Raw genomic sequence first — 24,675 nt, forward strand, 5'->3', positions numbered from 1 at the left:
CTTCATTGTAATTTCTACTCTTGAGCTAGCTTGGTGCTCTGTTACCTTTCTTAGTCAGTTTTGCTAGGTCTTCGGACCTCTATGTTCTATGTTGTTTATTTGTCTTATTTTTGCTACAATTTCTGCTAGGAGGTTTCCATCTTTCTCCCAGTCCCTAGTTCTTGTAGGGATCCCTTCCTCACATCTATAGGTCTTCGTTCAGACTAGCCGAGGACTTTAGCGGGTCTGATCGCAGGATCAGGTTCCCCGTTACATCGTAGGGATCCAGCTTAGTTCTATTGTAGGGACAGATCTCCTGTCTTTCCTTAGTGCTTGTAGCAGATCATAACAGTAAGTCCAGCCCAAAAAATTTCTCTAAGGAAAGACCTCCAGTTTCCATCATGGTCTCGGTTCAGAATTTGGCTCAACGCTTGCAGGGACTCTCTCTGGAGGTGGCCAAGCTCCAACAACACGTGAGTAGCTGTTCTGGAGCACATTTTGTAGAGCCTAAGGTACGTCTGCCTGATCTTTTTTTTGGTGATCAACAAGATTTTTTTTCGTTTAAAAATGCTTGTTTATTGTATTTTCGTTTAAGACCCGGATCCTCTGGTGATGAATCACAGCGCATAGGGTTCATAATGTCACTTTTGCGCAAAGAACCTCAGGGATGGGCCTTTTCTCTCCAACCTAGTGATCCGTGCTTTAGATCAGTGGATAGTTTTTTTTCTGCTTTGGGGTTGTTGTATGATGATCCTGATCGTGTCTCATCTGCTGAGTCTGAATTAAGACGTTTGAGGCAGGGATCAGGTAATGTGGAAAATTATTGTACTCACTTCCGTCGGTGGTCTGCTCAGATAGGGTGGAACTATTCAGCTTTGAAAAGTTTGTTTCTTGCGGGGCTAGTTGAAAGGGTTAAGGATCTGCTGATTGCTTATCCTTCACCTGGAAACTTGCAGGAGGCAATGCAATTAGCTATACGGGTGGACAGGAGACTGCGTGCAAGGGTTAATGAGAGTAAATCCTCTGCCATGTCAGCTCTGAGTCTTGAGAGGGTCTGTACTGACATTGGAGAGCCGATGGAGATTGGGGCGATGTCACCCCGCTCTCAGGAAAAAGACCGCAGATTTTCTGAAGGTTTGTGCTTTTATTGCGGTGGATCTGACCATTTCATTAGGAACTGTGTGCTTCGTGTGAACAAAGAAAAAAAAAGGTCAGTTACGCCCGTATAGCCTGTTTAAATACTCTGGTTGTACTTCTTTCTGCTACTACCACTGCTCAGGAAGAATTAATTGAATTTCGGGTATTTGTGGATTGTAGTTCTACTCTAAATGTGATTGATGGGGGGTTCTTGGAAAAACTTAAATTAAAACCCAAACCTTTGTCATCCCCTATTGCTGTGGTTTCTGTCGATGGCTCTCCCTTAAAGAGTGTTACTCACAAGGTCTGTGAATTTCCCCTCACTATTAATGGTATTCACCAAGAGAATTTGGATTTGGTAGTATTAAATAATTTGCCTTCTCCAGTAGGGTTGGGGTTACCCTGGTTAAAATTGCACAATCCTGTACTGGATTGGTCTACCAATGAAATTAAGTCCTGGAGCCCTAAGTGTTATGACAAGTGTTGTAACGGGCGCATTGCTGCTGTGGATAAAGGGGAATTACCTGTACCTATTCAGGATTTTTGGAAAGTTTTTTCTGAGAAAGAATCGCAAATTTTGCCTCCCCATAGAGACTATGATTGTACCATTGAATTTGTCCCTGGAGCGACTCTTCCTAAAAGTCGTTTATTTAATCTTACTATTCCTGAGAGAAAGGCTTTGGAGGAATACATACAGACAAGCTTGGCCGCCGGTCACATTAGGCCTTCCAAGTCTCCTGTCGCTGTTGGATTTTTTTTTGTTAAAAAAAAGGACGGGGGTTTACGTCCTTGTCTGGACTTTCGTGAGATTAATTAAATTACTGTACGCAATCCTTACCCACTGCCATTGATTCCTGATTTGTTTAACCAGTTAGTGGGGGCCAAGTGGGTCTCTAAAATTGATCTCCGGGGGGCATACAATTTGTTCCGCATGAAGGAGGGTGATGAATGGAAGACTGCTTTTAACACTCCTTTGGGTCATTTTGAGAATCTGGTTATGCCTTTTGGTCTTACCAATGCTCCAGCATTTTTTCAGAATCTTATTAATGACATCCTTAGAACTTTGATCGGCAAAAATGTGGTTGAGTATTTGGATGACATTTTGATTTATTCGCCGGATCTGGAGTCTCATTGGCGGAGCGTACTTGAGGTTTTACAGTTATTAATGGACAATTCGCTTTTTGCTAAGCTAGAGAAATGTGAGTTCGCTGTACAGAGAATTAGTTTTTTGGGTTACATTATCTCCAGTGAAGGTTTTGAGATGGATCCGGTTAAAGTTCGAGCTGTGCAGGAATGGCCTAGGCCTATTGGTTTGAAATCGATACAGAGGTTTTTGGGTTTCGCCAATTATTACAGAAAATTAATAAAAAAAATTTCTATTATTGTCAAACCACTGACCGATCTCACCAGGAAAGGTGCTAATGCTTTTCAGTGGACTTCTGAGGCCATTGAAGCTTTTGTTTTTCTAAAGGAGAGGTTCAGCTCTGCCCCCATCCTTATGCAGCCTGATGTGACTAAGCCGTTTTTGGTTGAGGTTGATGCTTCTTCTGTGGGGGTTGGTGCGGTGTTGTCTCAGGAGAACAAGGATGGAGTACATCCCTGTGCCTTTTTTTCAAAAAAATTTTCTGAGACTGAACTTAATTACGATATTGGTAATCGGGAATTGCTGGCTATTAAACTCGCATTTGAACATTGGCGTCATCTCTTGGAAGGTGCGGAATTTCCCATTCAGGTTTTCACTGATCATAAAAATCTGATCTATCTTGATGCTGCCAAGCGCTTGAATGCCCGTCAGGCTAGGTGGGCACTTTTTTTCTCGCGGTTTAATTTTTCCTTTACTTACATCCCGGGTACCAAGAATGTTAAAGCTGATGCTTTGTCTCGCAGCTTTTCTCCCATGGTCGGTGCTGAGGAGAAGGAGGAGAGCATTTTACAAGAAGGTGTTGTGATTGATGCTTTGGACTCCGTTTTGGAGGATGAGATTCTTAAAGCACAGGAGAATGCCCCATCTAACACTCCCCATGGGAGGTTGTTTGTGCCTAGGACCTTTAGGAGAGATTTGTTTGTTGAGTGTCATGAGTCTCGGTTGGCAGGTCATCCAGGAATTTCTGAGACCAAGAGACTTGTGGATCGCAGTTTTTGGTGGCCTGGATGGCAGAAGGAAGTCATTAAGTGGGTGCGTCAATGTACTGTGTGTGCTAGATCTAAGTCTTCGCATGCTCCTGCTGCGGGGTTGCTTTGCCCTCTGGAGGTTCCTAGTGCACCTTGGACACATCTGGCTATGGACTTTATTACTGACCTTCCCCCCTCTGAGGGTTTCACGGTCATCTGGGTGGTCGTGGACCGTTTTAGCAAGATGTGTCACTTGGTTCCCTACATCAAACTGCCTTGCGTTAAGACATTCGCTAAGGCCTTTGTCAAGGAAATTGTCAGACTACATGGCGTTCCTACTGACATTGTTTCTGATAGGGGACCTCAGTTCGTGGCTCGTTTTTGGCGTGCCTTTTGTGACAGGTTGGGAGTTCATTTGTCGTTTTCATCCGGATATCATCCTGAGTCTAATGGCCAGACAGAGAGAAAGAACCAGGATGTTGAGCAGTTCTTGCGTTGCTTTGTGGCAGACAATCAAGAGGGGTGGTCTGAGTTTCTGCCACTTGCTGAATTTGCTCTTAACAACCATACATCCTCTTCTGCTGGGTGTTCGCCTTTTTTTTGTTGTTCTGGGAGACATCCGTCTTTTGGGTCATTCTCCAAATTGGTATCGGCTGTGCCTGAGGAGGAGAGTTTTTCCGGTGATTTGGAGAGAGTTTGGACGGATCTGCGTGGTAATCTTCAGGAGGCTAACAAAAAATCTAAGAGGTACTTTGATAGGAAACGGCAAGAGGTTTCGTTTGCTATTGGTGACATGGTTTGGTTGTCCTCTAAGAATCTGAGATTGAGGATTCTTTCTAAAAAAATTGGGTCCCCAGTTTGTAGTATCCTTTAAGGTGCTTCAGATAGTTAACCAATCTGCTGTTAGGTTGGAGGTTCCTACCTCCTGGAAGATTAATCCGGTGTTTCATGTTTCTCTGTTGAAAAGAGCTGATGTGTCGGATGGTGACGCCTCTGCCACTGTTCCTCCGGTGGTGGAGGACGGGGAATATGAAATTTCCTGCATCCTAAATTCTAGACGGTATAGAGGGAGTTTGCAGTATCTCGTCGCTTGGAAGGGTTTCGGACCCGAGGATAACCCATGGGTGAGGGCGAATGATGTTTCTGCTTCCAGACTTGTCAGAGCGTTTCACAGGAGGTTTCCTGATAAGCCCGGGCCTAGGGGATCCGGAGGATCCTCTTAGAAGAGGGGGTACTGTTAGAACTCTCCTGTTAGGTTTTTTCTAGTTTGCTGGTCACATGACCTTTTTTGCCTATTTAATCCGGCTCTGCCCTCCTGACCTTGCTGGACTTCATTGTAATTTCTACTCTTGAGCTAGCTTGGTGCTCTGTTACCTTTCTTAGTCAGTTTTGCTAGGTCTTCGGACCTCTATGTTCTATGTTGCTTGTTTGTCTTATTTCTGCTACAATTTCTGCTAGGAGGTGTCCATCTTTCTCCCAGTCCCTAGTTCTTGTAGGGATCCCTTCCTCACATCTATAGGTCTTCGTTCAGACTAGCCAAGGACTTTAGCGGGTCTGATCGCAGGATCAGGTTCCCCGTTACATCGTAGGGATCCAGCTTAGTTCTATTGTAGGGACAGATCTCCTGTCTTTCCTTAGTGCTTGTAGCAGATCATAACAGGTATACGCTTCCTTATTTCGGCTGTATTTTGCTCTTCTCCTTATCCTCAACCGCAACCACCACTATACCACCAGGGTGACCTTGGTCCGTGTTGACAGCATTGCAAGTTCCTCCATCCTAATTTTTGGCAGCTTTTGCTTGGAAGGCATAGGCAAAGACTGTGGGAGACCCACTCCCCAATAATGGGAATAATGTTTTTAAGATGCTGTACTGCATGGCTCTTGTTTGCCAGCATTGCAAGTTCCTCCGTCCTAATTTATGGCAGCTTTTGCTTGGAAGGCATAAGCAAAGACTATGGGAGACCCACTCCCCAATAATGGTAATAATGTTTTTAAGATGCTGTACTGCATGGCTCTTCCAAGGGGCATTTAAACCATCTTGTTAAGCTACTGCGACCTCCACCATTCTTCCAAGTGGCATTAAAACCGTCTTGTTAAGCTACTGCGACCTCCACCACTTTTCCCAGGGGCATTAAAACCGTCTTGTTAAGCTACTGCGACCTCCACCACATTTTCAAGGAGCATTGATAGAACTCCACGTCTCTTCCAAGGGGCATTAAAACCGTCTTGTTAAGCTACTGCGACCTCCACCACTTCTCCAAGGGGCATTAAAACCGTCTAGTTAAGCTACTGCGACCTCCACGTCTCTTCCAAGGGGCATTAAAACCATCTTGTTAAGCTACTGTGACCTCCACGTCTCTTCCAAGGGGCATTTAAACCGTCTTTTTAAGCTACTGTGACCTCCACCACTCTTCCAAGGGGCATTAAAACCGTCTTGTTAAGCTACTGCGACCTCCACCACTTCTCCAAAGTGCATTAAAACCGTCTTGTTAAGCTACTGCCACCTCCACGTCTCTTCCAAGGTGCATTAAAAGCGTCTTGTTAAGCTACTGCGACCTCCATGTCTCTTCCAAGGGGCATTTAAACCGTCTTTTTAAGCTACTGTGACCTCCACCACTCTTCCAAGGGGCATTAAAACCGTCTTGTTAAGCTACTGCGACCTCCACCACTTCTCCAAGGGGCATTGAAACCGTCTTGTTAAGCTACTGCGACCTCTACCACTTTTCCAAGGGGAATTAAAACCGTCTTGTTAAGCTACTGCGACCTCCACCACTCTTCCAAAGGGCATTGATATTGTCTTTTTGTTCCACTGTGACCTCCACGTCTCTTCCAAGGGGCACTTAAACCGTCTTTTTAAGCTACTGTGACCTCCACCACATTTTCAAGGGGCATTGATATTGTCTTTTTATTCCACTGCGACCTCCACGTCTCTTCCAAGGGGCATTAAAACCGTCTTGTTAAGCTACTGCGACCTCCACCACTTCTCCAAGGGGCATTAAAACCGTCTTGTTAAGCTACTGCGACCTCTACCACTTTTCCAAGGGGAATTAAAACCGTCTTGTTAAGCTACTGCGACCTCCACCACTCTTCCAAAGGGCATTGATATTGTCTTTTTGTTCCACTGTGACCTCCACGTCTCTTCCAAGGGGCACTTAAACCGTCTTTTTAAGCTACTGTGACCTCCACCACATTTTCAAGGGGCATTGATATTGTCTTTTTATTCCACTGCGACCTCCACGTCTCTTCCAAGGGGCATTAAAACCGTCTTGTTAAGCTACTACGACCTCCACCACTTCTCCAAGGGGCATTAAAACTGTCTTGTTAAGCCACTGCGACCTCCACCACATTTTCAAGGGCCATTCATATTGTCTTTTTATTCCACTGCGACCTCCACGTCTCTTCCAAGGGGCATTAAAACCATCTTGTTAAGCTACTGCGACCTCCACCACTTTTCCAAGGGGCATTAAAACCATTTTGTTAAGCTACTGCGACCTCCACCACTCTTCCAAGGGGCATTGATATTGTCTTTTTGTTCCACTGTGACCTCCACGTCTCTTCCAAGGGGCACTTAAACCGTCTTTTTAAGCTACTGTGACCTCCACCACATTTTCAAGGGGCATTGATATTGTCTTTTTATTCCACTGCGACCTCCACGTCTCTTCCAAGGGGCATTAAAACCGTCTTGTTAAGCTACTGCGACCTCCACCACTTCTCCAAGGGGCATTAAAACCGTCTTGTTAAGCTCCTGCGACCTCCACCACTTTTCCAGGGGGCATTAAAACCGTCTTGTTAAGCTACTGCGACCTCCACCACTCTTCCAAGGGGCATTGATATTGTCTTTTTATTCCACTATGACCTCCACGTCTCTTCCAAGGTGCATTTAAACCGTCTTTTTAAGCTACTGTGACCTCCACCACATTTTCAAGGGGCATTGATATTGTCTTTTTATTCCACTATGACCTCCACGTCTCTTCCAAGGGGCATTAAAACCGTCTTGTTAAGCTACTGCGACCTCCACCACTTCTCCAAGGGGCATTAAAAGTGTCTTGTTAAGCTACTGCGACCTCCACCACATTTTCAAGGGCCATTGATATTGTCTTTTTATTCCACTGCGACCTTCACATCTCTTCCAAGGGGCATTAAAACCATCTTGTTAAGCTACTGTGACCTCCACCACTTTTCAAGGGGCATTAAAACCATCTTGTTAAGCTACTGCGACCTCCACCACTCTTCCAAGGGGCATTGATATTGTCTTTTTATTCCACTGCGACCTCCACGTCTCTTCCAAGGGGCATTGCATTTCCTCCTAATTTTAGTCAGCTTTTGCTTTTCAATGCATAGGTAAACACTAAGGGAGACCCACTCCCCAATAATGGTTAGAAGGTTTTTAGTATGCTGTAATCCACGTCTGTTTCAAGGGGCATTGCAGTTCCTCATAAATTTTGGAAAGCCTTCCATTCACTGCTTAGGCCAACAGTGCACAGGAGACCCAGTTGCTATAAATGGAAAAAACGGTTTAGTTAAGGCCCTCTGACCTTCATGTCACTTCCAAGGGGCATTGGAGTGCCTCAAAATTTTTGGTAGGCATTGCACTCACTGCCCTTTAACTGTGTAGCCGAACCGCTCCTTTTGGTACAGAAACATATCCTACAAGACATGTGTGGTTGACTGGCCTGATATTGATGTGAATGGTCCCTGTTCCTCCTGCTCTTTCTCCTTTGCCACCACCTCATCCATCATTCATCACTTGAAGCTTTGTTTTAACAGGAGTCATAGAACTGGGATAGTAGCAGGAAAACATCCAGAAATCCTCAGAGGAGGTAGGATATGCGCCAAAACGCTGACCACCTCAGGCCTAGCCGCTACTATATACATGTGCTTGCATTCCAAGAAAACAAAGCAGACGCTAACTTCTATCATCATCATCATGCTCCTCATCTTGGCACTCTCAACTGCTCTCATGGAGAAGCCAGGGCCCACCGGAGGAGTCTGGTTCTCTGGTGGGCTCGTCCAATGCTGCCCTAAAGCAGGCCGGGCTAAGAAAAGTGTGTGGGGGGATGTTCCAAGGAGAAATAGGGGCGGCTGGAGAGCGTGTGTGGACACCCGGCCGCGGGGCGGCTGGGGACCGAGTATGGACACCCGGCCGCCCCCTGGCGGCTGGGGACTTAGCATGGACACCCGGCCGCCGGGCGGCTGGGGACTGAGTATGGATACCTCGCTGCCGAAGCAGCCATGAGATAGTGGCCAGCTTCGGTTTCCTCCAAACTAAAAGTCCCCATTTCAAGTGCAAGCTAGCATTATGGTATTGCAGCCTGGGGGTGGGTGGGTGTTTGGTTGCACACTTACGCTTACATTCCAAGAAAACAAAGCAGATGCTAACTTCTATCATCATCATCATGCTCCTCACCTTGGCACTCTCAACTCCCCTGATGGAGAAGCCAGGGCCCACCGGAGGAGTCTGGTTCTCTGGTGGGCTCGTCCAATGCTGCCCAAAAGCAGGCCGGGCTAAGAAAAGTGTGTGTGGGGATGTTCCAAGGATAAATGGGCGCGGCTGGGGACCGTTTATGGACACCCGGCCGCCCCCAGGCGGCTGGTGAGCGTGTGTGGACACCCGGCCGCGGGGCGGCTGGGGACAGAGTATGGATACCTCGCTGCCGAAGCAGCCATGAGGTAGTGGCCAGCTTCGGCCTCCTCCAAACTAAAAGGCCCCATTTCAAGTGCAAGCAAGCTAGCAGTATGGTATTGCAGCCTGGGGGTGGGTGGGTGGCAGGCTGCATACTTGCGCTTGCATTGCAAGGAATGGGGGAGGTACAATTGAACCCTGCCCTGGGACAAGGACTTGCACGGGGATAGTTGCAAGTCTGCATCTTCTGATGCGGAAAGGATCACTTCTGATGGGCACACTTTTAGGCAGTGACCTGGGTGTCAGAGATGCTTCCAGGGGTCTTCCCCATGCTGTTCCCATGTCTTTTCAGCACTGTATGCATGTGTCACACAGCACATGGCCAGATAAGATTGTAAAATGTTAAAATGACATTTCCCGGGGGATGCATTTGTCACGGTTGAAAGCAATACAAAAGTGCAAAAACACATAAAAAATGCTAGTTGTGAACATAGCCCAAGGTGTGGAGGAGTATTTTTGTTTTTGGTTATTTATTTTACCTTATACACAAGTCTTTACCCTGGAAAGGAAGTTCCTTAACATATTTCACAGGAAAACCTTTTCTGTTTTGTTTTTGAACGTTTTATTGTGAGCCCGTAAAAGTGGCTTAATACCTCTGACCACGTTGTTGACAGCAGTGACCTGGGGGTCAGAAATGCTTCCTGGGGCGATGCCCATGCTGTCCCCATGTCTTTTGAGCACTGTCACTATCGTTTTGGGCACTTTTTAGGCTTTCTACAGACTGCGGGGGGTGCCGCCGCAAAAATGCTTGGGTCTCCCATAGACTAACATTGGGCTCGTTGCTCGGGTCGAGCACCCGAGTATCACGGGGAGCTCGGCCCGAGCTTCGAGCACCCGAGCATTTTAGTGCTCGCTCAACACTAGTTATAATCCCTTTGAGGATGTTTGGAGTCACAGAACCTGTTACTGTACTTTATAGGACATATTTTTTTATTCTTTGACTTAGAAATAGCCAAAAAGCGCTAATATGGCTCTGATACGTTAAAACTCCTAATATACACCCAGAGGGTGCCTTATTTCCTTTTTATGCAAATATCAATTTCAATTTATATCAAATTTATATGAAAATAAATTCTAAAAAATACTGGTATTCAAGATTAGATCAATGAAATGCCACACAATTTTTGTAAGAAGCAGGTGAAAACATTATATTGCATACTTGACCAAATTTTAATTTCCAGGCATTGCAATGGCAAAATAGGGAATTTTGTTGTTAAAAAATATAGTTTGTCATTTCAGATGCAAGCTTTAATTTATTCTTAAATCCGAATAAAATGTTGTCTCCACCTTAATAATATATCACAATACCCCTTGGCTCGTTCATGCTTTCTATGACTCTACGTTATTTGTGTACATTGGCTAATCCTATATCTAATTTGTATGAAAGTATCATGTAGCCTGGATCAGTTTAGCTTGTCACCTCTTATTTCTTGCTGAATCTGTGCAGCAGCCAGGGAAATACCGGCGTATTTTGATGTGAATTCCATATGACACATCTAGATCTTCTCCTCTCTAATAGCCCTGGAGAGTTAATTTCCATCCATTCTTCTCCATTACTACATTAAAGAAGCCTTTCTAAATTTTAGTAATCTTTGCTGACCTTCTCAGGTGAGTACCTGAAATTGATTTTTAGGCAGTGTCACCTGAGTTGTAATTGGATCAGACTTGCATCTGTGTTGTGTTAGGACATGTATTCATCCCACCCATCAAAGGACAAGGAACAGCACTGGTGGCATGAAAACACATGACAACCAATAAATATGTGAACACTGGAAAAGCGTATTCTGCTTCATCTATCTAGTTTGATGTACTGTAAAATGTCACATTCAGGCCAATTACACACTGCATTTGTCACGCTGGTGGGTGTGGACCCACTGCGGACTGGGGAGAGCCTGGAGGGGCGTAGCTAAGCCACCACCTGGTTCTTTACTAGAGACCCTGATGGTGTGGTTAGACTTGAGCTGCAGGTAGTCGCCAGGTACCATTCCAGAACAGACCCCGGAACCGGAGCTGCTAACCCCAAGGGGACAGGGACGAAATTAGGGACTCGTAGTAGCTGGTAGATCAAGCAGGCTCATGGGCAGAACGGATATTGGAGCTGGTTCAGACGGAGTGGATTTAGGACCATAGGACTAGCTCAGGATTCAGGCAGAACGAATGGCAGGATCAGATAGGACGGACTCTGGGCATAGGGACCGCTTCAGACAGGATGGTAGCAGGTGCAGGTACTGGTTCAGACTTGGCAGGTTCAGGAAGGCAGAACTGGTTCACATTCTGGGGATCGGGACAGGTACGGAAATAGGAACCTTACAACGGACTTAGCAGCTTGCAGACTAACTTAATACTAATGTTGCTCAGGCACCTTCCAACAGGTGAAGGAGCTTTAAGTACTAAGTGCCTCCCAGCCATTGGCTGGAGACACATCAGGTGCACAAGCACTGTCTCTTCTAGACAGCACCCCATGCGTGCTGACAGGAGACCTGCGTTGCATGCACAGGGCCTGGCGCACAGGAGGCACGGTAAGACCCGGAACAGAGGATGCGGCTGAGTGGACCCGGTGGTGAGTATGTCGGCATCTCTGCAGGGTGGAGGGGGAAGCAGCATGCAGGGACACTCGCGTTACAGCATTTAGCAATGGTTTGATGCCTTCCACAGTGTCTTCAGCCTTAATTGCTGATAAATGTGATTCAGATGTGCCCTGATGGAGCACAGTGAAATATAGTTCAAATGGACTTTTTTTGCTCTCCTTTGTCTCAATCTTTATAGAGGGACATAAAAACATAGGTGAACAGTGCCACAAAGAAGGAAAAATGGTGTCTACTTGAACTCATTTTGTATCATTGTAATGAATGGCTTTATCAGAGACACATCTGGATCCTATTTTTGGGGATATACAGAAGCCATCAAACCACTGCTCAACACAGCGTGAACCTAGCTAAAGATACATAACAGAAGTCATTTGACAGAGAGGTGTGTGTCTGCTAAAAGCTTTATCTTCTGAATAGATCATTCTGCTTAAATGTAGATAATTACATTTTATTGTGAAAAGTTTACTTTCATTTGAATAATTAACTTCATTGATATTACATCAAAAATCATCTGCAATGTTTCTGATTAGTGCTTAGAAGAAAACAAGTGTATAGTAATCAATGCTATTGAACACAATGGTGCCAGTGATTTCGCATACATCTGATCAACAGAAATTCAATGGCCTTTATATTCAGTGTGCTATAAAGTATATATTTTTTCATGTCAAATATTCCAAAAAATGTTTTCATTACACTAGGTAAAACATTTGAAAAGTTTAAAATCAATCTGACATTACATTTGGAAATTAGTGTCTGTCCACAATTACAAATTTTGCCTTGTACCGTATAGTATCAGAGCTTATTTCAACGGGATTTAATTTTTAACTATTTGAACACCACATTTATTTCTATCACCTTTACATGACATAGAGCCAGTTGAATTGCCAGTCGTCTGTTATTTATTGTATTGAAGCATGTGAAAGAAATCATTAACTTTTTATGATGGTGGGGGTTCTGAATTAGCTGGGAAATTGTAAAACTCCTTCACTGTACTTTATGCCAAATCTTAAACAATTCTTAAAATAATCTTATAGGTTCCGATTCATTATTCCTTTTGTGCTTAATTTGGAGTAAAATATACTTTTTTTGTCATTTTTCTGTGTGCACCAAAATTATTATGGCTTTTGCACTATTTTTACCCTAGGTTTTTTCAGTCCCTGTAATTTTTTACATTGGCTCGACAATGTGGAAGTGATATTATCCAGATGTTTTTGGCCATTCATCATTTGGAAAATTTTCAAAGTGTTACAATTTGTTTCCATATTTGTACCCCAGATCTCTAGTACCCTAGGGGAGTACAGAATGTGTTGAAGGTTCACATGCAATATATTATAGTTGATTGAAAGATTCATGCAGCATTTACGGTAGCTGAAAAAAAAACGTAAATAAAGCAAAAGAGAAAGAAGTAGCACGTTTACACTTACCCCAAATTCAACAGACATCATGAAGCATTTTAAAGAATTTGAAGCAAAATTTTCCAGCTCGAAAAGAAAGACAAGACAAAATAATTCCTTAAAAAAAACACAAATGAAAAATCAGGGCCATAGTTATTTTTTAAAAATCTTCCTCAGTGTGCTGCTTTTTCCGCTGCTTGTCCTCCAAGAAGTGATATATGTTATGATCTGCAACATGAACTAAGGAAAGATAGGGGAAAGCTGTCCCTACAGTAAGACTAAGCTGAATCCCTATGATGTAGCGGGCTGCCTGTTCCTAGTGAACAGACCCGTCTTAGTCCTCGGCTAGTCTGAACGAAGACCTATAGAATTAAGGGAGGGGTCCCTAAAAGAACTAAGGACTGGGACAAAAATGGGACACCTTCTAAACAGAAGTTGTTGCAGAACACAAAAAGACAAACTGACAAAAATGTACTAGAGGTCCCAGAGGACCAAGCGAACTTGACAGAGAAAGGTACCGAAGCACCAGGCTAGAGAAGCAGTCAAACACTGAAGTCCAGCACAGCTAGAAGGGCGGAGCTGAAATATAAAGGCAGATGGTCACGTGACCGCAAAACACAAGATAGAAAAAACAAACAGTAGGGTTCTAACAATATAGTGTCCATTGAGTCATCATGTCACATGACTATGGAAACCAATCTTATCATCGTTCTGTAGAGCAATGATTTGCTGCTACTTTTGTGTGTGGTTTTTCAATAGATGTGACACCGGTGTCCAGAGTTCATGACAGTAGAAATAATGATATTTAAAGAGGTTGTCCACTACTATAGAGAATGCCCCCGTCAATTTAAATGTTAGAAATTAGATTTTTTGTAAATACCTCCCGTGGCTGACCAGTCACCAGGCATCACGTGACCCCCGGCTGCAGCCGGCTCTGACATCCGCTGATGTTCATTCAAGTTCCGGCTGCAGCCGAGTGTAATCCAGTGACGTGCGCCACCCTGATTGATGGGCTGTGGGCGGGTTGTGACCGCACATCACAGCCCAGCATCCACCACTTGCTTTCCGAATGAATGCAAAGTCTTTAAGACTATTTGTATATCTGGAAGATCTTTTTTTTCCTGCCATTAATGAAAGTCTATCAGTCCAAACTGATATCATAAACTAAGCACACAGCCTTGTAAGGGATAGTGATGTGGAGATATTGGGCCAGAAACCGCAAGAGGACCACTTTCCACCCTATTACAAGAGGACCGACAGGTTAGTAGAAATATACTGATTAATTTTTAGGATATTCATTTCTTTTTTTTAAACTGTAATCTTTTTTAAGATTTTGGAAACTGACAAATAACATGTATATAGAAACAACATTCACATGAAGTTTGTACGGCAGAGTAAAACTCAATGAAACTTTTATCCATGGGAGTGAATAAACAGCCGAGATCCAGAAGGCAACTACCGGCAAAAAGATATTAATTTACATATACAGGATAAAGAGAACCTTTAATGGTGGTTTAATCTTTTTATAACCAAGCATTATTTGTAATCCATGGGGCTATTCTTTCCAACCATATTCCTTTCCTGCTATTGCTTAGGAATATGAAGCAGACCTGACAGTGAGCATCATATCATTTTGTGAGAATTCAGGCTGTTCTATTACATGACCTGAGCTGAACTTTTTTCCACTGAGATGATGTCGGCGTCCCCCCACTTTGGATAAGTATTGTTATAAGAAAAGACACATCTACATTTGTTCAATTTAGTCTCTAGTGTTTCTTAGTGGCAGCACAAAATGGTCTCTGGGAAATGCTTGTTAGAGGAAAGGATAGCGGATGGAAATGACATAATTTGTCTCCTATAAATTGCCCGTTAGCTCTGCACCGTTCAATTTAGAAATAATATTTAGTCTGACAATTGAGATAGGAAGCTCCAGAACATCATGCAATGGCGGACTCTCGGTTTTCTCTTTACTGTTGTTTACCCAGTAATTACCTGCGGGCAGCTACTTAGTGAGAATGCAGCCCAAAAGATCACATCGTAGGTCAGAAAAGTCGCTATTTCTACACGTAAAGGCCACCAAGGCTGGAAATGAATAGACTGTATTTTATTTTTTTTGCTAATTCCATACATCCATTCCATACAGATAGCGCGTGACGTCAATCCGCCAGCGATGAATGCCTTTTAAAGTCCCTTTTGCGCAAACTGCTGGGATCTGACCCTCCACTGCTGTGTTCCGCTTAGCAATCACTTCCTCACCCACTGTGCGTAAAAATAAACCCCTTATTTCTGCCAGAACAACATAATAAATACAATATTCCCTCCATTTTATAACCCCGTGCTTTTAACATCGTTTTTTTTTTTAACTCCACAAACGCCGGAAAAACACACAAATGAGCATTTCGAGTTTGCAGCTGCTCCACACTCCTACTGTAACGTATTCATGTCTTGTCAATGCCAGGCCAAGCGGGGAGTTGGTGGAACAATAATGGTCTAATGGGGAAATGCCAGGCAGGAGCCATTGACACAATAACAGTGCGGAGAGAAAAGCTTTAATTAACAAGAAGGCACACACACAAAAAAGAGCGGGGAACGTTTTATCTAGAGAGACAGAATGGCTAATACGAAGCACATTCAAAAACATGTATATACAGATGTTGGAGAGCTGAATTTATCATTTATTTCTTTTATATTTTAAAAACTACGTGAAAAGCAGCGGATAATTTATTTTTGATCTCATCTCAAATAATTAAACTACTTTATATGAAAAATGTGGAGCGAACAGAAGACAGAAAAAAAAAGTATTGAGTGTTCACTTTGGAATAAAGGTATTAAAATTAATGGTAAATGTAGAAAAAAACACAGACAAGTTAATGAATGAAGAATGTTCATTCTTAGTGCGGCTTTAATTTTTTAGGAGCAGTATAGAAAATTAAAGCTGCGCTGTAATTATCGATAACAACAAAGACAACTTTCTTTTAGACAATGGACTGAAATTATCATTTCCCAAATAAAAAAAGTTGCACATTATGGCACATGCCATTTTTTTACCATAATTGGTGACTATTTTTTCTTTTACATTTTTTTAAGTGGGTGGAGCTCAGTGAAGAGGGCTGTGCACATGAGGCCAGGCAAATTTACTATAATTTACATGAAATTAAATTTTAAAAAAACGTATTTTATTGCAAAATCAAGTGTTTGGACCTGTTGAAACACCGTTGTGTGGGAAACTGCCATCGGCCGTCTCTTGCACCTGCATTCTCCTGCATCCATTTTTAATGATTTTGCAATAAAATATGTTTTTATGGGACAGAGCGTGCCACCTTTACTCTCTTCAAAGTCTTACGAAAATCTTGCATTTGGTGGAGCACCCGGAGTTCCCGTGTAATCGCCAGGTGTGTGCCGTTATCGTTTCAAATCATGTGAGTCATGAATGTTTTTTTTTCTCTTTTTTGCACATGCGATTAAGTTGTAGCTCAAATCTACACGGTGTTTGGAGTAGAATTGATTTTCTGGCGTATGAACAGCAAAAGATGCGCCTAAATTATTTAGAGGCATGGTCTGTTAATAAATTAGGCGCATCTTACTCCAGCATTGTCTTTTGTTAAGTAAATAAAATAAATCTAAATAATCTTCTCCCATTGTTTTGAATAGTAAATGTACAATGCTCCCCAGGGCACCCCAGTGACACATGTGACTCCATAGTTGTGCAAACACTGCTCCATGCACAGTACAGTACTTTATTTATTTCACTTAGTCTGCAGTGTTGTACTTATATTGTGTGACATCCGGGCCGGTACCTGTTCTCTCTATTCCTGCTTCAATAGTCGGCCGAAGCATGGTGACTATTCAGTAACCCTGTTTTATTCCTGGAACTTGTGGCTCTGGCCAGTGGAGAAGCTTTGGGGTTAGAGTCTGTTAGTTTGCCTTTCTTCTGGCTGTCAGTCAGTGTCAGACTGAAGAACATTGGGCCCACCAGAGGATTTGATTCTGAGGGCCCACCTTTCTCCTCCACTCAAGAGCCTCATAGCAGCTGCAAGGTTAGCACTATGAACTCTCCTGATGCTCTGGTGGGGCAGTCCAACCCTGCTGTCAGTCCTCGGAGGGGCTGCTCACTATTTAAACCCCTGAGAATCAGTTCCCACTGCCAGTTATAACCTGACTAGCTCTGCTTGTGTGTATCACAGAGCCTGTGTCTTTGTGGATATTCCTGATTTTGACTTCAGCTTGTTTACTGACAATTTTTACCTCCTGGTTCTGACCCGGCTATCTGAGTATTCTTCTTGTCAGCTTTTACCACTGAACAGCAGCTGACTCTGTGGCCCCAGTATTGGGGTCCCTTTGTAAGTCCAGAACCCTGTTGAGAGTTAAAGAATGAAGGCCAGGTCAACCCCAACTCCTGGGATCTGGAAAACAAAATGTAACGGGTCTGGGAGGCGGAACCTCTGAGCTACTATACAAGGGGGCGGTCCTTGTAAGGGAGCGGGTGGCGACCAGGCAGGCAGTCACAGCAGGTGACCGGGACAGTCTCTAGAAGAACGGGCAGGAGGTCACGGCAAGTGACCGGGGCAGTCTCTGGGTGAACGGGCAGATGGTCACGGCAAGTGACCGGGGCAGTCTCTGGGTGAACGGGCAGATGGTCACGGCAAGTGACCGGAGCAGTCTCTGGGTGAAGGGTTGGTACGACCTGTGGCGGCTGATGGTAGACGTGAGCTCCCAGGTGAGCAGGCGAGAGTCTCTGGATAAACGGGTGGTCACAGCATGTGACGGCGGAGCCTCCAGGAAGACCAACAGACAGGCGGCAGATGAGCGCTCCCAGGTGAGCGGGCAGAAGTCTCTGGACAGGCGGGTGGTCACAGCACGTGACGGCAGAGCCTCCAGGTAGGCTAGCAGACAGGCAGCAGATGAGCGCTCCCAGGTGAGCGGGCAGGAGTCACTGGACAGGCAGGTGGTCACAGCACGTGACGGCAGAGCCTCCAGGTAGGCTAGCAGGCAGGTAGCAGATGTGCGCTCCCAGGTGAGCGGGCAAGCTGGTCCATAGACAGAGTGACAAGAGTTGGAAGGCAGACCGTCGGACCTCAGGCAAGCAGGCAGGTAGTTGATGTGCGCTCCCAGGTGAGCGGGCAAGCTGGTCCTTAGACAGACTGACAGGAGTAGTAAGGCAGACCGTCGGACCTCAGGCTAGCAGGCAGGTAGCAGAATATCAGGCAGGAATAAGACAGCAAGCTGGCAGGAATCTGGCAGGTATCTGGCAGGTAACTGGCAACGGGACCTGAGGTCTGAAGCAGAGTAGTGAACAGTGCAACAACATTGCTCGGGCACCTCCATTTTGGAGGAGGTGCCTTATATATGGTGAAGTCCTCCGGCCATTGGCCGGGGACTCCTTAGGACGGCGCGCGCGGCCCCTTTAAGAGGGAGGGAGAGCGCGCGCGCGCCCTAAGCACAGTGGCCGGGAAGGAGCGCGCGCTGCCAGCAGAGCGGGAGGAGGACGCCGGGCACGGAGCAGAGAGGTGAGGGGAACAGCGTCCCTGCCTAGCAGAGGGCAGGGACGCCGGCGCTACACAAAATAGGTAGCACCAAGATTGTTTTTTGGTAGCCATCTTTACAGCTGACTGGTGACGACTAGTGTTGGGCGAATTTGTTCGGCATTTCAAATTCGGGTTTGTGTTTGGGGTTCCAGCTTGTTCACACCAAAAAAATCAGTTCCGCCCATGAACATCCCTGATTTGCCACGCTGTCATGCTGATGTTATCTGCGTGACAGTGTGGCAAATCAGGGATGTTCTTGGGCGGAGACGATTTTTTGGCGCGAAGAAGCTGGAACCCAGAACACAAACCCGAATTTGAAATGCCGAACAAATTCGCCCAACACTAGTGACGATGAACAGTGCCCCCATGACAGATTTATTTTCATCACCCACATCAGGCCCTGTGCACACACAAGCTCCTTTATATTTCTCTTTAGCTCGGCAAAAAGAGATCCAGCTTGACCTACACTTGAGAGGTTTCTAGATTATCAAATGTACTAAATATCAAGCAGTGATAGAAGTTTGCTTTTTATTCTCTTATAAGGTTAGAGGGGCAATGTGATCCAGACACCTGGTGAATTAATTATCATATACTGGTGGTTATATTTGCATAATTATGAAACACTATAGTTATCACATTTAGCATGATCTTTATCACTTCTTAATGTAGTCATCAAGTTGTTAAGGAAGTTAAAATATGCGTGGCACATTTATATATGATGTATTGCTGCAAAATATGGGAAAATATGGGTGACTCATTTTTTTCTTAACTGTAGTTCATAATTGCACTTTATTGCAGATGTAATAGGTGTAAACACTGTGTATCTATCTATCTCTCTATATATATAGATAGATAGATAGATAGATAGATAGAGTACAGACCAAAAGTTTGGACACACCTTCTCATTTAAAGATTTTTCTGTATTTTCATGACTATGAAAATTGTACATTCACACTGAAGGCATCAAAACTATGAATTAACACATGTTGAATTATATACTTAACAAAAAAGTGTGAAACAACTGAAAATATGTCTTATATTCTAGGTTCTTCAAAGTAGCCATCTTTTGCTTTGATGACTGCTTTGCACACTCTTGGCATTCTCTTGATGAGCTTCAAGAGGTAGTCACCGGAAATGGTCTTCCAACAATCTTGAAGGAGTTCCCAGAGATGCTTAGCACTTGTTGGCCCTTTTGCCTTCACTCTGCGGTCCAGCTCACCCCAAACCATCTCGATTGGGTTCTGGTCTGGTGACAGTGGAGGCCAGGTCATCTGGTGTAGCACCCCATCACTCTCCCTCTTGGTCAAATAGCCCTTACACAGCCTGGAGGTGTGTTTGGGGTCATTGTCCTGTTGAAAAATAAATGATGGTCCAACTAAACGCAAACCGGATGGAATAGCATGCCGCTGCAAGATGCTGTGGTAGCCATGCTGGTTCAGTATGCCTTCAATTTTGAATAAATCCCCAACAGTGTCACCAGCAAAGCACCCCCACACCATCACACCTCCTCCTCCATGCTTCACGGTGGGAACCAGGCATGTAGAGTCCATCCGGTCACCTTTTCTGCGTCGCACAAAGACACGGTGGTTGGAACCAAAGATCTCAAATTTGGACTCATCAGACCAAAGCACAGATTTCCACTGGTCTAATGTCCATTCCTTGGGTTCTTTAGCCCAAACAAGTCTCTTCTGCTTGTTGCCTGTCCTTAGCAGTGGTTTCCTAGCAGCTATTTTACCATGAAGGCCTGCTGCACAAAGTCTCCTCTTAACAGTTGTTGAAGAGATGTGTCTGCTGTTAGAACTCTGGTGGCATTGACCTGGTCTCTAATCTGATCTGCTGTTAACCTGCGATTTCTGAGGCTGGTTACTCAGATAAACTTATCCTCAGAAGCAGAGGTGACTCTTGGTCTTCCTTTCCTGGGGCGGTCCTCATGTGAGCCAGTTTCTTTGTAGCGCTTGATGGTTTTTGCAACTGCACTTGGGGACACTTTCAAAGTTTTCCCAATTTTTCGGACTGACTGACCTTCATTTCTTAAAGTAATGATGGCCACTCGTTTTTCTTTACTTAGCTGCTTTTTTCTTGCCATAATACAAATTCTAACAGTCTATTCAGTAGGACTATCAGCTGTGTATCCACCAGACTTCTGCACAACACAACTGATGGTCCCAACCCCATTTATAAGGCAAGAAATCCCACTTATTAAACCTGACAGGGCACACCTGTGAAGTGAAAACCATTTCCGGTGACTACCTTTTGAAGCTCATCAAGAGAATGCCAAGAGTGTGCAAAGCAGTCATCAAAGCAAAAGGTGGCTACTTTGAAGAACCTAGAATATAAGACATATTTTCAGTTTTTTCACACTTTTTTGTTAAGTATATAATTCCACATGTGTTAATTCATAGTTTTGATGCCTTCAGTGTGAATGTACAATTTTCATAGTCATGAATACAGAAAAATCTTAAAATGAGGTGTGTCCAAACTTTTGGTCTGTACTGTATGCAGTGCCTACAAGTAGTATTCAACCCCCTGCAGATTTAGCTGGTTTGATAAGATGCAAATAAGTTAGAGCCTTCAAACTGCAAACGAGAGTAGGTTTTATGAACAGAAGCATAAATCTTACAAACCAAAAAGTTATGTTGCTCAGTTGAATTTTATTAAATTTTAAACATAAAAGTGTGGGTCAATTATTATTCAACCCCTATGTTTAATATTTTGTGGAATAACCCTTGTTTGCAATTACAGCTAATAATCGTCTTTCATAAGACCTGATCAGGCCGGCACAGGTCTGTGGAGTTATCTTGGCCCACTCCTCCATGCAGATCTTCTCCAAGTTATCTAGGTTCTTTGGGTGTCTCAAGTGGACTTTATTTTTGAGCTCCTTCCACAAGTTTTCAATTGGGTTAAGGTCAGGAGACTGACTAGGCCACTCCAACACCTTGACTTTTTCCCTCTTGAACCAGGCCTTGGTTTTCTTGGCTGTGTGCTTTGGGTCGTTGTCTTGTTGGAAGATGAAATTACGACCCATCTTAAGATCCTTGATGGAGGAGCGGAGGTTCTTGGCCAAAATCTCCAGGTAGGCCGTGCTATCCATCTTCCCATGGATGCGGACCAGATGGCCAGGCCCCTTGGCAGAGAAACAGCCCCACAGCATGATGTTGCCACCACCATGCTTGACTGTAGGCATGGTATTCTTGGGGTCGTATGCAGTGCCATCCAGTCTCCAAACGTCACGTGTGTGGTTGGCACCAAAGATCTCGATCTTGGTCTCATCAGACCATAGAACCTTGAACCAGTCTGTCTCAGAGTCCTCCAAGTGATCATGAGCAAACTGTAGACGAGCCTTGACATGACGCTTTGAAAGTAAAGGTACCTTACGGGCTCGTCTGGAACGGAGACCATTGCGGTGGAGTACTTTACTTATGGTATTGACTGAAACCAATGTCCCCACTGCCATGAGATCTTCCCGGAGCTCCTTCCTTGTTGTCCTTGGGTTAGCCTTGACTCTTCGGACAAGCCTGGCCTCGGCACGGGAGGACACTTTCAAAGGCTGTCCAGGCCGTGGAAGGCTAACAGTAGTTCCATAAGCCTTCCACTTACGGATGATGCTCCCAACAGTGGAGACAGGTAGGCCCAACTCCTTGGAAAGGGTTTTGTACCCCTAGCCAGCCTTGTGACCCTCCACGATCTTATCTCTGATGGCCTTGGAATGCTCCTTTGTCTTTCCCATGTTGACCATGTCTGAGTGCTGTTCACAAGTTTGGGGAGGGTCTTAAATAGTCAGAAAAGGCTGGCAAAAGAGATCTTTAATCCACACATGTGATGCTCATTATTCTTGGTGCCTGAACTACTTCTTAATACTTTAGGGGGACCAAACAGAATTCTTGTGGTTTGAGGGGTTGAATAATAAATGACACTCTGAATTAACTTTTAACGTTTTTAAAAAAAAAAAAAAAAAACAAACAAAAAAAAAAGTTGCTGCAGTGCATTTCCCACTTCCAGGCTGATCTACAGTACAAATGTCACAATGCCAAGTTAATTCCGCATGTGTCAACCAGCTAAATCTGCAGGGGGTTGAATACTACTTGTAGGCACTGTATATTTGTATATCTATATATATAATGTCAGTAGAAAACTTTTGTATTGCTTGAGAAAGGTCCCAGTGTAAGGCACTGAAGTGTTGCTGCAGAACAAGGTTAATAAAGAAGTCCGTCCGTCTATCTATCTATCTACAGTTGAAACCAGAAGTTTGCATGCACTATATATATAAAAAGATATATACATGTTTTTCTCAATATCTGACATGAAATCAGAATAAACCTTTCCCGGTTTAGGTCAATTAGGATTACCATCATTTTTTATATTTTCCAAATGCCAGAATAATGAGAGAGAGAATGTTTTAAGGCATTTTTATTACTTACTGCAAAGTCAAAAGTTTACATACACTAAGATTACTATGCCTTTAAACAATTCTGGACTGCCCATATGATGATGTCATTTATTTGGAAGCTTTTGAAAGGTTTTTTAGCAACATCTGAGTTAATTAGAGAGTCACATGTGGATGTATTTTAATGCACACCTGAAACACACTCCTTCTTTGTGTAGCATCGTGTGAAAGTCTAAAGAAATCAGTCAAGATATCATTAAGAGAATTGTGGACTTGCACAAGTCTGGCTCATCCTTGGGCACAATTTCAAGATACCTGAAGGTGCTGTCCCAGAGATGAACGTGCATTGGTCCGACATGTGCATATCAACCCAAGAACAGAAGCAAAAGACCTTGTGAAGATGATGGCGGAAGCTGGTAAGATTGTGTCAATATCCACAGTGAAACGAGTACTGTATCAACATGGACTGAAAGGCCACTCTGCCAGGAAGAAGCCATTACTCCAAAAGAAGCATAAAAAAGCCAGATTAATGTTTGCAAATGCACACAGGAACACAGAACTTAATTTTTGGAGACATGTCCTGTGGTCTGATGAAACTAAAATTGAACTTTTTGAGCATAATGACCATCGTTACGTTTGGAAGAAAAAGGGAGAAGCTTGGAAGCCTAAGAACACCATCCCAACGGTGAAACATGGGGGTGGCAGCATCATGTTGTGGGGTTGTTTTTCTGCAGGAGGGACTGGTGCACTTCACAAAATAGATGGCATCATGAGAAAAGAACATTATGTGGCAATACTGAAGCAACATCTCAAGACATCAGCCAGGAAGATAAAGCTTGGGTGGAAATGGGTCTTTCAAATGGACAATGACCCGAAGCATACTGCCAAAATGGTAACAAAGTGGCTTAAGGATAACAAAGTCAATGTTTTGGAGAGACCATCACGAAGCCCTGATCTCAATCCTATTGAAAATGTATTGGCGAAGTTGAAAAGGTAGGTGCGAGCAAGGCGACCTACAAACCTGGATCAGTTACACCAGTTTTGTCAGGAGGAATGGGCCCAAATTCCGACCAACTATTGTGAGAAGCTTGTGGAAAGATATCCCAAACGTTTGACTCAAGTCATTCAGTTTAATGGCAATGGTACCAAATACTAATGAAATTCCATCTATCTCTACAGCTAACCTTGTAGCTTTATTTCCATTTATGTGTCTATTATCTATCTCTTATCTATCCATCTATGAGCTCGTGCACACGACTGTATATTCGGTCCGATTCTCCTCCATTAAAAAACTGATGGATAGGTAGATAGAATTACATTGGTCCGAGTGCTATCTATCTATCTATCTATCTATCTATCTATCTATCTATCTATCTATCTAACTAAAATAAAAAAAAATGAAGACATCACTCCTTTTTAGAAAAAAATCAATAGTGATTTAATAGCTAATATGGGCTTTAGGCAAGGTTTAAGCTCAAGGTGTGAGCCTTTCTTAAGCTTGAGAAAGGCTCACACCTTGAGCCAAAATGTCGCCCATATTAGCTATTGAATCACTATTTATTTTTTCTAAAAAGGAGTGCTGTCTTCAATTTTTAATCTCTTTTGAGGATTGGTATATACCTGGAGGACCTGGCACCCATATTTTGCCAATTGTATGCTAGTACTGATTTTTATTTCTTTTTTTCTATCTATCTATTATCTATCTATCTATCTATCTATCGATCTATCTATCTCTACTTTTCTGTGGGATTACTTATCTGACCTGATTATGATATGATGCCAGGAACAATGTCACTGGAATATATATTTATATTTATATATATATATATATATATATATATATATATATATATATATATATATATATATATAT

The 24,675-nt window shown here is 43.7% G+C and overlaps 1 protein-coding gene across 2 annotated transcripts in view; it reads left to right on the forward strand.

Moving 5' to 3' along the window:
• Positions 1 to 24,675, forward strand: part of PTPRN2 (protein tyrosine phosphatase receptor type N2) — a 1,402,724-nt gene that overhangs the window by 520,558 nt on the left and 857,491 nt on the right. The window lies entirely within an intron of this gene.

The sequence above is a fragment of the Phyllobates terribilis genome, unplaced genomic scaffold, assembly GCF_046119375.1.
Source record: "Phyllobates terribilis strain yellow unplaced genomic scaffold, ASM4611937v1 Scaffold_4__5_contigs__length_816908805, whole genome shotgun sequence".
NCBI classification, from domain to species: Eukaryota; Metazoa; Chordata; class Amphibia; order Anura; family Dendrobatidae; genus Phyllobates; species Phyllobates terribilis.